A 14619-nucleotide genomic window follows, 5' to 3' on the forward strand; every position below is an offset into this window, starting at 1 on the left:
ATGTGATTGTTTTCTGTCTGTATGTTACCACAGCAAGGTCTCCCAAAACCTCCCTATGCTGTCATATTGGTTTCTTCAAGTGGCTGCCTAAGTGCATTGCACTAGGTGTCAGTATGCTCAGTGGTACTTGGGCAGCTCAACCGCCTGCTGCCACATGCCACTTGTGCAAGCACAAAAGAAGTAGCTGCTCCTAGCCCTCAGTTACTTCTTGCGCTGATTTCAATGAAGAAGGTAGTAGGGCAGCTCATGGAATGGGTGTGTGCAATGCATTCTGCAGAAGAGAAATTACTGATTGGGATTATAAACTGAGTGATTGCACCTGTGCATTCCACTCTTGGTGATTCTCAAGTTGTAGCTGTTTATAAAAAGTTTTTTGGACTTGTTTCCCTTTTTTTTTTTTTTTTTTTTTTTTTTTTTTTAATTCACAGTACCAGGATATGCTCCACTTACTGGGTTTCAAGCTGGGTGCTTCTTGCTCCAGCCTTATGCCAGTGAGTGACTCAAAATAGCTGCATTAAGTGCTTCAAGACAGCACTTGAGAAAGATCAGTTCCAGATTACCAGAGATAACGATGGTAGACTGAAATTTCTGTTGATGGAGGTGTGCACAGGTCTCCATCCTATTCTGAGACAATACCAAGAGCTACGTCTTCTGTGAGAAGTGCTCCTACCACGTTAGCAAAATCCCAGCACGTTTTTTTCCTGCACACACTAAGGTAGAAATATAAAGCTGAAAATGTACTGGCCAGAGAGAAATATCCACCTTCTTAGCCTGATAAAAGGATTAAGAAGGTGTCATGTAGAGTGAACCTAAAACGTAAGCACTCCTCGGCCAAACTTGCGCTAAAATCAGCACCATTGATTCCAGTTTTTTAAGGAGCACTTTTGAGCCTGGTACCAGAAGTGAAATCATCAATTGATTTGACACTGCAACAAGAGACCATATCTGTGCCAAAGACCACACGTGTTTGCAATGGCAAGAAGTCTTTGCTCCCTGCCCAACTGCAGTTGCCTGCTTCCTGAGTGGCTAGGCCTTTGGTACCATCTAGGAGAAACCTACAGTAAAGGTGTCATTCCACTCATTGCCAGGCTTTTGACACCAATCCTCAGCACCGATTGGATCAGCCCCACTATGGTCAGAAATAGGGGACCTTTCGCTGTTGGACTTTGAGGTGGAGTCTTACATCTCACAGTACTGAAGCAGGAGCTGCTGGTCTCCTCAAAGATCGTTTATTCTAACCTACCAGAATGTCCCTTCAACAGGAGCTGGCATGGGAATGTGGCCAGGGCAGTAGGGCCCTGCCTCCTGGTAGTGGCTGTTTTGTAATACTTGGGGTTTCCCATAGCTTCCAGATCCCCACAACTAGAATTTATCTAGAATGCTCCATCCCCAGATTCTGGTATCTTGCCCTGTAGTGAGCATTGAGTGGAGATCCCAGAACCAGGGCAACAGCAGGTAGAAGAAAATTTTTTTCTCTCCAGTCTTGTCTTCCTCTCTGACTTCTCCAGGCAAATCTGTCTTGTCTTTGACACCTTTACCTCCCCTGTCAATTTAAAAGTTTATCAGATGTTGTTAATGAGAGTTGTGCAACCTTACATGGAGAACAGTGAAGAGTCCTTACATTGCCTGGTGAACATCTTATCATTTGTGGGTTCTTCAAGGGTAGCTTTGCCAATTAAAGAAGCAATACAAGAACCTATAGAGGGTTCATGTCAGAATCCATCTTATTTGTCTCCCACCTCTAAAAACGTGTAAAGAATGTACTGTGCCCTCCCACGGTTTTGAGTATCTTTGTACTCACCCACATCTGAGATCATTAATTGTTACAGTGGCTAATGAGTGAGCAGAAGAGGGACACCAAATTGCCATCCCCAAATAAAAGGATGGTAAGAGATGAGATTTATTTAGCAGAAAGATTTATAGATTTATTCATCTGGAGGGGGAGGGGTTGCAACCAGTATCTCTGAGAGCTGCATGATTGGGCAGCTGCTCAGAAGAGATTTCAGTGCTACCTAGCAGATTATCAGTGTGCCTGTAGCTAGGTTTGTGTTTCTTCTACAGGTGCACATTTGCACATGCATCAGTGCACATAAAAATTATTCTGCACATGGATGGAAAAGGTTAGAGGGAACGTTGGTTGCAACTGTATATTGCCAACCAGTAGGCAGTTGGAGCACTACAATTTTAATTTGTGGGGCTCCTTGGAAAAGTTCTGACGAGTTGTTCCCAGAGAACATAAGGCAGAAGTTCTCTTCCCTGATTGGTAAAGGCAAACTAGATGTAAGAAATCAGTGCTTTTTCTAGAAAAAAGGGTGCCAGCATTCAAGTTGCAAACTGCCCCTCCCCTGCCAGAACTCAAGCTGGAAACCGTCGTCCCCCCAACCAGAACTCAAGCCCCAAACTGCCCCTCCCCACTGCCAGAACTCAAGCCCGAACTCCCGCTGACCAGAAGTCAAGCCACAAACTGCCCCCTCCACTGGAACTCAAGCCCCAATCTGCTCCCCTGCCACCCAAACTTAACCCTCACCACTGCAGCCCCAGTCCACACACTCTCACCCCCACGTGCCTTAATCCCCCCACAGCCCCAATCCACACCCCCTCGTGGCGCCAGGTTCAACGTCTTGCTAACCCGCACCCACAGGCAGCTAACCTCCTCCCCCGCAACTCCAAACTGCTCTCCTCCGACACACTGACTCAGTTTATTCAGCACTTCCACGTGCTGGTGCTTCTTCACCAGCTGCTTACTCTTTATAGTGGCTTTGCCACTCCCCCAAGTCCTCTGACTCGCCCATGTAAAATTGCAGGGGCAGTTCCCAGTGCCCTGCTGTGCTGAAGGAAGGATTCAATGTAATTAGTTTAACGTCCAGCCATTAAACCAATTGAGCCCTTCCTTCAGCATGGCAGGGCCCTGGGAGCTGGAAGAGAGTGGTGACAGCCACAGCAGGAGCTGCATATGGCTCCTTAAAGAACCACGTGAGGCTTGGAGCTGCCCAGCCACATTTTAAAAATGGCGGTGCCAGCAAAAAAGGTTGCAGAATGCCATTCTGCAGTGGAAAGCAATTCCACAGCGTTTTGATGTCAAAAACGCCCAGAGAACTCCATTGCAGATGTGGTTGGACACAAAAGATTCAGCAGCTGAAACCCTGGCTTCCACAGTTCCCATACATAGATCATCCTGCTTGCTGTCTTCTGGCCTTTCCCATGAAATCAGGAGTGCTGTACAGGACTTGCTATTTGAAGATCATTCGCTAATTTCAGACAAGACGTACAGCAGGCTCCATGATCTTAAAGAGAGCCACTTTGGAATCTTTTGATTTGTACAGACCTTCCCTCATGAGGAAGCACTGTCAGCCACGGCAGATACATGAATATACCTCACCTTCTCTTCTTCAAGGACTTGTTAAAAAAGAGATCCAAGGGGTTATAGACATAGGCTTCTCCCTCTTGCTGGTTTTGCTCATGCTCCCTGCCTTCCAAGACACCTGTGAAGTGCAAAGCAGTCATTTTGATGGGCCAGTCAAGGTTGACATAGTAGTCTTCATCTCACCAGAACCAAAGCCCCTCATTTTTCCTCAGTGCTTGGCCCCAAGTTACTTGTATTGAGTGCTGTAGAAGTGGGATATATTCTTCAGTTTGTGTTTACCCTCCTTGTAAGGCTCCCTGTCTTCTTCAGGGGCCATTCTCATAAGACACTCCTTGTCCAGGAGGTACAATCACTCCTTCACTTGGTAACCATACAGGCGCTTCCCTATGTTCTCAGAGAGAAGGGCTTTATTCCCAGTATTTCCTAGTCTCAAAAGCAAAGAAGGGGATGAGGTCTCAAACTAATTTTAGACCTGCTTCAATTCAACTAATCCTTTAAAAAGATAAACATGGTCCTCTAGTTCCTATTTCCCTTTCCTTGGATTTGGGGGATTGCTACTGTACTTTCATGTAACAATCAAGCTCCAAATTCTGATCAGTCAAAATGATTACTGGTTCACTCTACTGCCTTTCAGCTTGCCAGCAACTCCTCAGGTCTTTACAAAGATCATAGCCATAGTAACTGATTCTTCCACAGATTAGTTCAGGTTTTTTCACCTACCTGGATAACTGGCTGGTCAGGGGGCAGTCAACATCCAATGCTCTGGGATTGTTAATTAACAGAAAAAATGTCTGCTCTCCTTGGTAAAGAGGGGCTGTACTACATTCATCTCAAGACAAACTGCTGGTTCCAGGAAATCTCATCAATGGTTATAACTTTGAAAGCTCAGCTGGTCACAACAGTAAAAATGTTTGAGGCTTCTGGGTCACATGGCCTCTTGCACCTATATTCAGTACATAAGAGCACCACAGAATGCTGCGGAGCTGGCAGACATTAGTTAGACTCAGTAATAAAAGTGCCCTCCCATGTCCTCACATTCCTATATTGGTGAACAAATCTTGCCAGTGTATATGGTTTCTCTTTACTCACCCACAAGTGACTCTTTTGCTCAGGATGGGGATCCTACATGGCTTCTTTATAGGCACAGGGTCTGTGGTTCTCAAAGGACTTAGCTTTACACAACAGTGTCGAAGAACTGAAAAGTGTCAGAGTAGCATGCCAAGTATTTCTATCACAGATTAAAGGAAGCAGGGGCATTCAGCTTTACCCCTACTTGGATGATTGGCTGATAAAGAACTCCTCCAGATCTCTGGTGAAGCAGCAGGTGTCCCTGGGCAATGGACGTTTTAGCACTTGGACCTAATACTCGACCTGGAAAAAGCCACCCTGGTTCCAATAAGCAAGACAGACTTCATTGAAGCCCATCTATACCTGATCCCAGTCAGGGTGTCTCTCCTCAGCAAGAGATTCCTCAACATATCCAACCTGATCCTTGGTGTTTTGCATTTCCTGACCACCACAGTGAGGACGTGCCATCAGCTTCTGGGCCGCGTGGTGGTTTGCACTTATGTGGGGTGGTTTGCCAGCCTCCTTTTGATACCTCTGCAAACTTGGTTAGTGCAGATCTACAAGCTGAGCCACCACTATTGGGACAAGGTTGTAATTTTGAGTCCTCAGGTATTAATTTTCCTCCAGTGGTGGTTGAGCCACAATGTCATATGTGTGGAGATCCCTTTTCAGCCTCTCCTGCCTATTGATGTTGCTTGTCATGGATGCATTGGACCTAGTCTGGGGAGCCCTCCTGGGTATGATCAGGACACAGGGTCTCTGGTCACTGCTTGAACACCAGCTCCACATCAGTGTGAAACAGCTACAGGCAGTTGCTGAACATTTTGGGAGCAGCTGGCAGGCACATGTTTCAGTTCAGATGGACAGCACCAAAATGATGGTTTATATAAACAGAGTGGTGTTCGCTCTTCTCCCCTGTATTGAGAAGCCATCAAGCTGTGGTAGTTCTGCATATGGAATGAAATACATCTGGAAGCCTCCTATCTGCTGGGGACTCAAAATGTGCTAGTGGACAAACTCAGTCTAATGTTCCACGCTCATGACTGGTCCCTCCATCCGGACATAGCCCAGTTCGTTTTCCACAGGTGGGGCTTTTCCTGAGTAGACCTTTTGGCAACTCATCAGAATAAGATGTGCCAGGCCTTTTGCTTCTGTTGCAATCTCAGTCTGGGCTTATTGACAGATCCCCTACTCATCCCCTGGAGGATGGGCCTGCTGTATATTTTTCCTCCATTCCCACTTATCCAGAAGGGCCTACCTAAGATATGTTAGGACAAAGCTTGGATGATCCTGTTGGCACCTGCCTGCCCAGGCAGCACTGGTTCACAATGCTCTTGGACATGTCAGTGGATATACCCCTACCATTTGTCACTGGTTCCAGACCTACTGGTCCAGAACCACTCATGTCTCCACTACCCCAATTTGCAATCCCTCCGTTTTACAGCATGTTTGCTTCATGGCTATATCCTGCTGAGCTCCAGTGCATGGAGGATGTTCAAAATGTTCTTATGGGCAGTAGGAAGCCCTCTACTTGGGTGACTTTATGCTGCCAAGTGGAAGAGGTTTTCTGCCTGGGCCCAACAGAAAAATATTCAGCCTATGCAGGGCCCAATGCCCCTTATTTAGGATTATCTGCTGTACTTAAATCGGCAAGACCTGTCAGTGTTTTCCTTTGCATGCTGCCAGATGAACTATTCCTTAAGAATTCATCTGGCAGCAATTTCAGCATTCCACTTGGGGTTGGAAGGCTGGTTGTTCTTTGTAAATCAGTTGGTGACACATTTTCTAAAAGGGGTGGGCAGGCTCTACCCACAAGTCTGAGACCCAGTCCCACAACATGACCTCAACCTCATTCTTCCCTTTTTAATGGCCCTATTTTTCAAGCCTCTTGCTGCGTGCTCCCTCCTTTATATTATGAGAGATTAAATTTCTTGATGCCTTAAATGACTGCTTCTTGGAGCAGCTAGTACAGGAACCCACAAGGGGAGAGTCAATTCTCAATCTAGTCCTGACTGGAACGCAGGATCTGGTCCAAGAGGTAACTGTTACTGAACCGCTTGGAAATAGTGATCACAATATAATAACTTTTAATATTCCTGTGTTGGGAAGAACACTGCAGCGGTCAAACACTCCGGCATTTAATTTCAAAAAGGGGAATTACACTAAAATGAGGAAGCTAGTTAAACAGAAACTAAAAGGTAGAGTAACTAAACTAAAATCCCTGGAAGCTGCATGGAAACTGTTTAAAGACACCATACTAGAGGCCCAACTTAAATGTATACCCCAAATAAAAAAACACAGTAAGAGACCTAACAAAGAACCACCATGGCTTAACAGCCATGTTAAAAAGGCAGTGAGAGAGAAAAGGGCAGCTTTTAAAAAGTGGAAGTCAAATCCTAGTGAGGAAAATAGAAAGGAACATAAACACTGCCAAATTAAGTGTCATAATGTAGCAAGAAAAGCCAGAAAAGATTTTGAGGAACAGCTAGCCAAAAATTCAAAAAATGATAGTAAAATGTTTTTTAAATACATTAGAAGCAGGAAGCCCACTAAAAAAGCAGTGGGGCCCTTGGACGATAAAGATATAAAAGGAGTGATCAAGGAAGACAGTGCCATTGCGGAGCGATTAAATGATTTCTTTGCTTCAGTCTTCACGGCTGAGGATGTTACAGAGGTTCCTAAATCTGAGCCAGCCTTTTTAGGTGACAAATCTGAGGAACTCTCTCAGATTGAAGTGACATTAGAGGAGGTTTTGGAGTTAATTGATAAGCTGAATAGTAACAAGTCTCCAGGACCAGACGGTATTCACCCAAGGGTTCTGAAAGGACTCAAATGTGAAATTGCGGAGTTATTAACAGTGGTTTGTAACCTATCCTTTAAAATCGTTTCGGTACCCAATGACTGGAAGACGGCCAATATAACGCCAATATTTAAAAAAGGTTCTAGAGGAGACCCTGGCAATTATAGACCAATAAGTCTAACATCAGTACCAGGCAAATTAGTAGAAACAATAGTAAAGAATAAAATTGCAAGGCATGTAGAAGAGCACAAATTGTTGGGCAAAAGTCAGCATGGGTTCTGCAGAGGGAAGTCGTGTCTAACTAATCTATTAGAATTCTTTGAAGGGGTTAATAAACATGCGGACAAGGGGCACCCAGTGGACATAATATACCTAGATTTCCAGAAAGCCTTTGACACGGTCCCACACCAAAGGCTTTTATGTAAATTAGGCGGTCATGGGATAGGAGGAAAGATCCTTTCATGGATCGGGAATTGGTTAAAAGACAGAAAACAAAGGGTTGGAATAAACGGTAAATTTTCACAATGGAGGGGGGGTAACTAGTGGTGTTCCCCAGGGGTCAGTCCTGGGACCGATCCTGTTCAACTTGTTCAACAATGATCTAGAAAATGAGGTAAGCAGTGAGGTGGCAAAGTTTGCAGATGACACCAAGTTGTTCAGGACAGTCAAAACCAAAAGGGATTGTGAAGAACTACAAAAAGATCTCAGCAAACTGAGTGATTGGGCAGCAAAATGGCAAATGAAATTTAATGTGGGTAAGTGTAAGGTAATGCACATTGGAAAAAATAACCCAAATTACATGTACAACATGATGGGGTCAAATGTAGCTACGACAGATCAGGAAAGGGATCTTGGAGTTATAGTGGATAGTTCTCTGAAGACATCCACGCAGTGTGCAGCGGCAGTTAGTAAAGCAAATAGGATGTTAGGAATTATTAAAAAAGGGATAGATAATAAGACAAAAGATATCATACTTCCCCTATATAAAACTATGGTACACCCACATCTTGAGTACTGTGTGTAGATGTGGTCTCCTCACCTCAAAAAAGACATATTGGCATTAGAAAAGGTTCAAAAAAGGGTGACTAAGATGATTAGGGGTTTGGAACGGGTCCCATATGGGGAGAGGCTAGAGAGACTGCGACTTTTCATTCTGGAAAAGAGGCGATTGAGGGGCGATATGATAGAGGTATATAAAATCATGAATGGTGTGGAGAAAGTGAATATAGAAAAATTATTTACCTTTTCCCATAATACAAGAACTAGGGGACACCAAATGAAATTGATGGGTAGTAGGTTCAAAACTAATAAAAGGAAATTTTTCTTCACACAGCACACAGTCAACCTGTGGAACTCCTTGCTGGAGGAGGCTGTGAAGGCCAGGACTCTATTAGGGTTTAAAAAAGAGCTCGATAAATTTTTGCAGGTTAGGTCCATAAATGGCTATTAGCCAGGGGTAAAGTATGGTGCCCTAGCCTTCGGTACAAGGGCAGGAGATGGATGGCAGGGGATAAATCACTTGATCATTGTCTTCTGTTCTCCTTCTCTGGGGCACCTGGCATTGGCCACTGTCGGCAGACGGGATACTGGGCTGGATGGACCTTTGGTCTGACCCAGTATGGCCATTCTTATGTTCTTATGTCCTTACGTTCTATGAAAGTAGCCTTCCTGGTAGCCATGACATCAACCAGGCACATCTCCAAGCTTAAGCCTGTAACTTCTGAATCGCCATACACTGTTTTCTTTAAAGATAAGGTTCAGCTGAGACTGCACCTAGCCTTCCTTCACCAAGTAGCTTCTCAGTTTCAGCTGGGCCAGGACATGTGCTTACCGGTGTTCTACCTGAAACCTCATGCATCTCAGAGGCATCAGTCCCTGCATACCCTGACTTTTTGCCTAGAATGAACAAAAGGCTTTAGGAAATCCACACAACTGTTCATGGCAGAAGCAGGGAAGATGAAAGGTCTGTCTGTTACCTCTCCAAGGACTTCCTCATGGATTGCTACCTGTATTCATGCTTGCTATGATTTGGCCAAGGTACCATTTCCACCTTTATGTGTCCACTCCACTTGAGCACAAGCTTCTTCTGTAGTGTTCCTGGCTTGTGTCCCTGTTCAATGTATTTGCAGAGCAACCCCCTGGTCCTTGGTACATACTTTCACGACTCACTATGCAATTCATCAACAGGCCATGGATGATGCTGCCTTTAGCAAGGTGATGTTACAGACAGCTGATCAATGATCTCTGACCCCTCCACCTGATAGCTGCTTGGGAGTCACCTAATTGGAATCGGCAAAAGCAAGCACTCAAAAAAGCAAAAACAGTTGCTCACCTTTTGTAAGTGTTGTTCCTTGACATGTGTTGCTCATGTCCATTCCAAGATCCAGCAAGCTCCCCTCTGTCAGAGCAGTTCCATCAAGAAGGAACTGAGTGGTGGGAGGGTCAGCTGTGGTATATATGCACTGTTATTTTGATGCCACCATAGGGGTCTTCATAGCTGGCCTACGGATGCTTGCTGGGGGCGGGGGACAATTTTCTGAAGACTGTGCATGTAGCATGTACACAGCTAATTGGAATGCACATGAACAACGCATCTCAAAGAACAACAGTTACAAAAAGGTAAGAAACCGGTTTTTGCCTCCATGAGTTCTCAAAGATAACCAGTATAACCACGATGTGGGCTAGTTCCTTAAGTACTCCAGGGAGATATTTCATTGGATCCTACTGACATGAATACATCTAATTCATGTAAACATTCTTTAATCCATTCTTTCCCTATTCCACCTTGTGTCCCTCCCTCTTTGTTAATTAATAATAATTTTGTTAAGTACCTGGCCATACTTAATCTTTTGCCTGATGAGCCAAAATAGACATTAAACACTTCAGCCTTATTACTGTTACCCATTATTAGATCTCCTTCTCAACTAAAGTAGTGGACCTGTATTTTCCTTCATCTCCTAAAGTATTCATAGAACCTCTTCTTATTTTCTTTCAGGATCCTAGCAAAGTGTAACTCAATTTTGCCCTAAGCCTTTCTGATTTTGTCCTGATATGCTTGTGCTATCCTTTTGTACTCTTTCTTCACAGTCAGTCCACATTTCCTCTTTTAGGAAGATTCCTATTTTGAATGTTTAGGTTGTTAAAGTGCTCCTAAAGTCCTCTTCCTATTCTTCCTGTCTTACGTCATATCAGGATAGTTTGCTATCATGCCTGACATTGTCTCTTTAAAAATATTTACAGAGGAGTAGCTATGTTAGCCTGTATCTTCACAAAACAAAACAAAAACAGTCATGTAGCACTTTAAAGACTAACAAAGCAATTTATTAGGTGATGAGCTTTCGTGGGGCAGACCCACTTCTTCAGATCTAGAAATAACAGTGAAGAAGTGGGTCTGCCCCACGAAAGCTCATCACCTAATAAATTGCTTTGTTAGTCTTGAAAGTGCTGTCTGACTGTTTGGTGTTCTTTAAAAATATGGCAGTTCTCCTGATTTCCCTTAGATTTTCTTCCCAGGGAACCTTACCTGTCAGGGAAGGAATTAAGTCCTCTGTCCTAACTTTGCAGCTCTCTTTCCTTTCCTTAGGCTATGTCTGCACTACAGCAAAAAGTTGATTTTAAGGCACTGGGCTCAATTTTACAATGTGACTGTCTTCATTACAAATACTATTAGGTTGATCTTAAGGGCGCTAAGGTCAACTTCATTGTGTCAACCTCTGCAGCAGTATAACATCAAGTTTGAATTTAAAAGGTCAAATTAATGCTAGTGTGGAAACATTGTTACTTTAAATTGATTTTATTGCCCTCCACAGGTATCCCACAGGCATCCCAAAATACCCCACCAGTGTCTGACTGCTTTCATCTCCACTCCTCCGCAGGTGCACAGAAAGTAGGTAACAGGAAGGCAGCAGAATTCTTCTGATCTGAGTTCTCAGGGTCACAAAAGGGTTCCAGCATGGAGCCACAACGAGATCCTGGATCTCATTTCTATGTGGGGGTGAAGACTCAGTGATGAGGAGACAGAGAGTCAGCAAGTGAAATATGGGCATTTGTGAGAAGATTTTGCAGGGCATGATTGAGAAAGGTTACACCCAAGATGCTCAGCAATGCCTGGTCAAAATAAAGGAGCTGAGACAGAGTTATCACAAAGTGAGAGAAGCCAACAGTAATCTGGGTCATCTCCCAAGACATGTCACAACCACGAGCAGCTGGATGACATCCTTGGGAAGTCCCCAACCACACTCCCCGAGGCTAACAAGGACTCTTCAGGAGACCATCCTCAGGAGTTAGGTGGCAGCCACGAGGGGGAGCAGGAGGGCAATGAAGAGGAGGAGGAGGCCAGAATTCAGCAAGCACTTGATGAAGCTGATCCTGCTAGCCCAGAGCTCTTCATTACTCTGGACCTTGACTCAGACCCCTCAGCAACACTGGGTCCTCTGGGGCCTAGTGGTGGTGCAGAGGGCTCTTCTGGTGAGTATTTTTTCACAATGCTACAGGCAGGTTGCGGCTGGGTTGGCGTATTGGCTTACTTCTGTGCAGCATATTTTTTAAATTGCTACAAGTGGGCTGCGGTTTGGTGCAGTGGATCCATGTCCCTTAGAACAGCATGTTAATATTTCTGGGGATGGAGCACTTCTCCTTTCTGGATATCTCCATAAAGGTCTCAGCCAGGTACTCTTATTTTTCACACGAGTTTTTTGGGGAGGCAAGATTTATTGCAGCTTCCACGACAACACACCTTGCCACACCAGAAAACCAGTAAGTAATCTGGTATCATGGCACCACACGGCATTCTGGCAAATTTTCCTGACTTGTGCTCACACAGGATGAGCATATTTTCTTTTTCACTCTTCGTTATTCTTAAGAGACTGATGTCTCCTTTTGCAACCTAGAAGAAGCATGAGATGTTTCATTAGAGTTTTTCGCACTGTTCCCTGGCCATTTAAATTTCTCAGGACTGCCCTGCCGCATCACGTGGCTGGTGGGCTCTCTGTCTCCCCTCTCTTTGTAGTTGGTAGGCTCTCCTGGCTTTCTCCCCTTCACCACACTACTGGCTTTTTCCCATCACAGGATTTATGAGGAGTCACTGAGAAAGTGTTTTTCTACACTTTGCAGTTTACCAGGATGACCCCCCGACCCATGTGGGTGCCAGACTCTGCGAACCCTGCTCCTGGACACTGGCATGTCCAGTGTGGGCTCTCCCTTCTTTAAGTGGCTTTTTCCTGCACAGGATTTATGAGGGGCAGCTGAGAAAGTTTTTATTCTGTTCTTTGCAGTTTACAGGGATGACTCCCTTCACCCCACCTGTCATGCATCTGACGGGATCAACCCCTCCCCTGACCACACAGATGCTGGGCTCTGTAGACCCTGCTTCTGGATACAAACAAGTTTTCTTCTGAAGTTTACAGGGATGACCCCCTCCCCAGTCTGCTGAGAAGCCACTGAGGAGCTGCAGAGAAAGTTTTTTTTCTGCACTTTGCAGGGCTTTGTTTCAATCCTGCACTGGTCTGCCAAGCTTAAGCTGCCAAGATCTTACCATCTCCACAATGAAATGGTCTGAATAACTAATAGCTTCTGTTCTGCTTCTGCAGAAGTTGATTCATTGTCATCCTTAAGAAGTCAAAAGTGGTCTTGGAAAACAAAGTTGCAGTGATTGTCAAACAGAGACCCATTACAAATTGTATCTCAATTTTGACCTTCACTATCTTCAAAAGGCAGCCTCAATGGGGGAGACAAGGTTGCTTTGATGAGGAGAAAGAAAGGATCAATACAGGACATTATCCTGCAGCAGCTTGAGGAGGCTGTCAGGGAGTGAGCCAAAACCACTGCTAACCACAGGTGGACACAGCAACGGCAGCAGAACATGATGCAGTGGAGACAAAGCATGCTCTGATACAGGCAAGAGGACTCGGCAGAGCTCCTGACTACTGTCAGGAAGCAAACAGAGATCCTTCATTCCATGCTGGAGCTGCAGAGGGAAACCCACCACAGGATTTGTTATGTGGCTTCTGCACCCTGTTGACCAGCCTACCCTCGATATGGCTTGATCCTCCCTTGTCGGAGTTGCCGGATGTGGCAGGAGGGCAAGGACAGTCTCTCACTCCTCCTGCAGGATTTCTCCATGCTGCAAAAGGCTCACATTCCACCACACATGATGCAGGATTCCCTTTTTTTCCTACCTACCCCTTATCCCACCCACGTCTAAATATAAAGAATGTTTTCGTGAAGACCACAGGGTTGCTTATTGGTTCAAAGGAGATGAGATGCAGTTCGAGGTGCTTTCTTAAAGGTGAAGCATGCATCATTTTGGAGGGTGGGGTAGTATCACAAAAGTTAAACTCAGCAGAATCATGTCTGTCTGCTCATTCATAAAGCTGTTTTTCAAAGCCTCCCTGATTGCCGTTTCTTCTGCATGTGCACTGGTGATTATACGTGGGTCCAGCTGTGCATAAGCACTGCTCATGGCATCTGACTCTGCAGCCCAGGCTGGCATGAAATTATCCCCTTTTGATTCGCAAATGTTATGGAGAATACAGCACGCTGCAACCGTGATCATGACGTTAATTTGGAAAAGGGCCAAATGGGTCAAAAGACACCTGAATCTGACCTTTAAACAGCAAAAGGAACATTCCACTTAGCCTGTAGTTGAAGCATTGCTTGGTGCAGTCCAGAATGCCTGTGCATGGAATCATGAGTGAAGGGGCAGAGAGTAAGCAAGGGCACCCAGTATCACTGTGGGCATCTCCACATTGCCAGTCTTGATTTTCAGAAAGTCCTATCCAGGAGCTTTCTGTCCACACCTGTATTTCTAAAGATGCTTGCATCATGCACCTTTCTGGACCATCCCACACAGATGTCAGTGAAACGACCTTTATGATCCACCAATGTCTGCAACACCATGGAGAAATCTTTTTGTTCCATTTACAGTTCTGTTGCTTGTCTTTCCTTTTACATCTGCCAATCTTTGTGTTCTCCCTCTAACTTTTCTCTTTCAATCTCCTAATTCCGTCCTTCCATTCCTCTTCCCTTGGCTCCAAATCTCTGACTGGTTTGCTCACTGCAACAGTGCCTCCTGCTGGTCAGTCTTGGGAAATAGCTCTTTCAGCTCCTAACCCGCCTCTTCCAGGCAAAGTCTCACCCACTATTGTCTTTCCTGCCCAGACCGTGATGCCTCTTTCCTTGGGTATTGCCTTGTGGCAGTCCCCATGCTCTAAGACCTTCCCTTCCCAAGGAACCCGTTTTCACTTAAGAACTACCTGCTTCAGTGACCCACTGCTGTTCATCATCTAACCCCTAAGGGGCAAAATGTGGTCTGAAGTGGCTCCTTCATCACTAGTAAGGGGAAAGGGAATTGGACTTGCTGCCTATTCTTGCCTTGGGTGTGTCTCTG

General features: G+C 45.0%; 1 protein-coding gene across 14 annotated transcripts in view; it reads left to right on the top strand.

The window, feature by feature from the left end:
* Positions 1-14619, top strand: part of LOC142011452 (general transcription factor II-I repeat domain-containing protein 2A-like) — a 38305-nt gene that overhangs the window by 14045 nt on the left and 9641 nt on the right. The window lies entirely within an intron of this gene.

Source organism: Carettochelys insculpta, chromosome 3, assembly GCF_033958435.1.
Source record: "Carettochelys insculpta isolate YL-2023 chromosome 3, ASM3395843v1, whole genome shotgun sequence".
Classification (NCBI taxonomy): Eukaryota; Metazoa; Chordata; order Testudines; family Carettochelyidae; genus Carettochelys; species Carettochelys insculpta.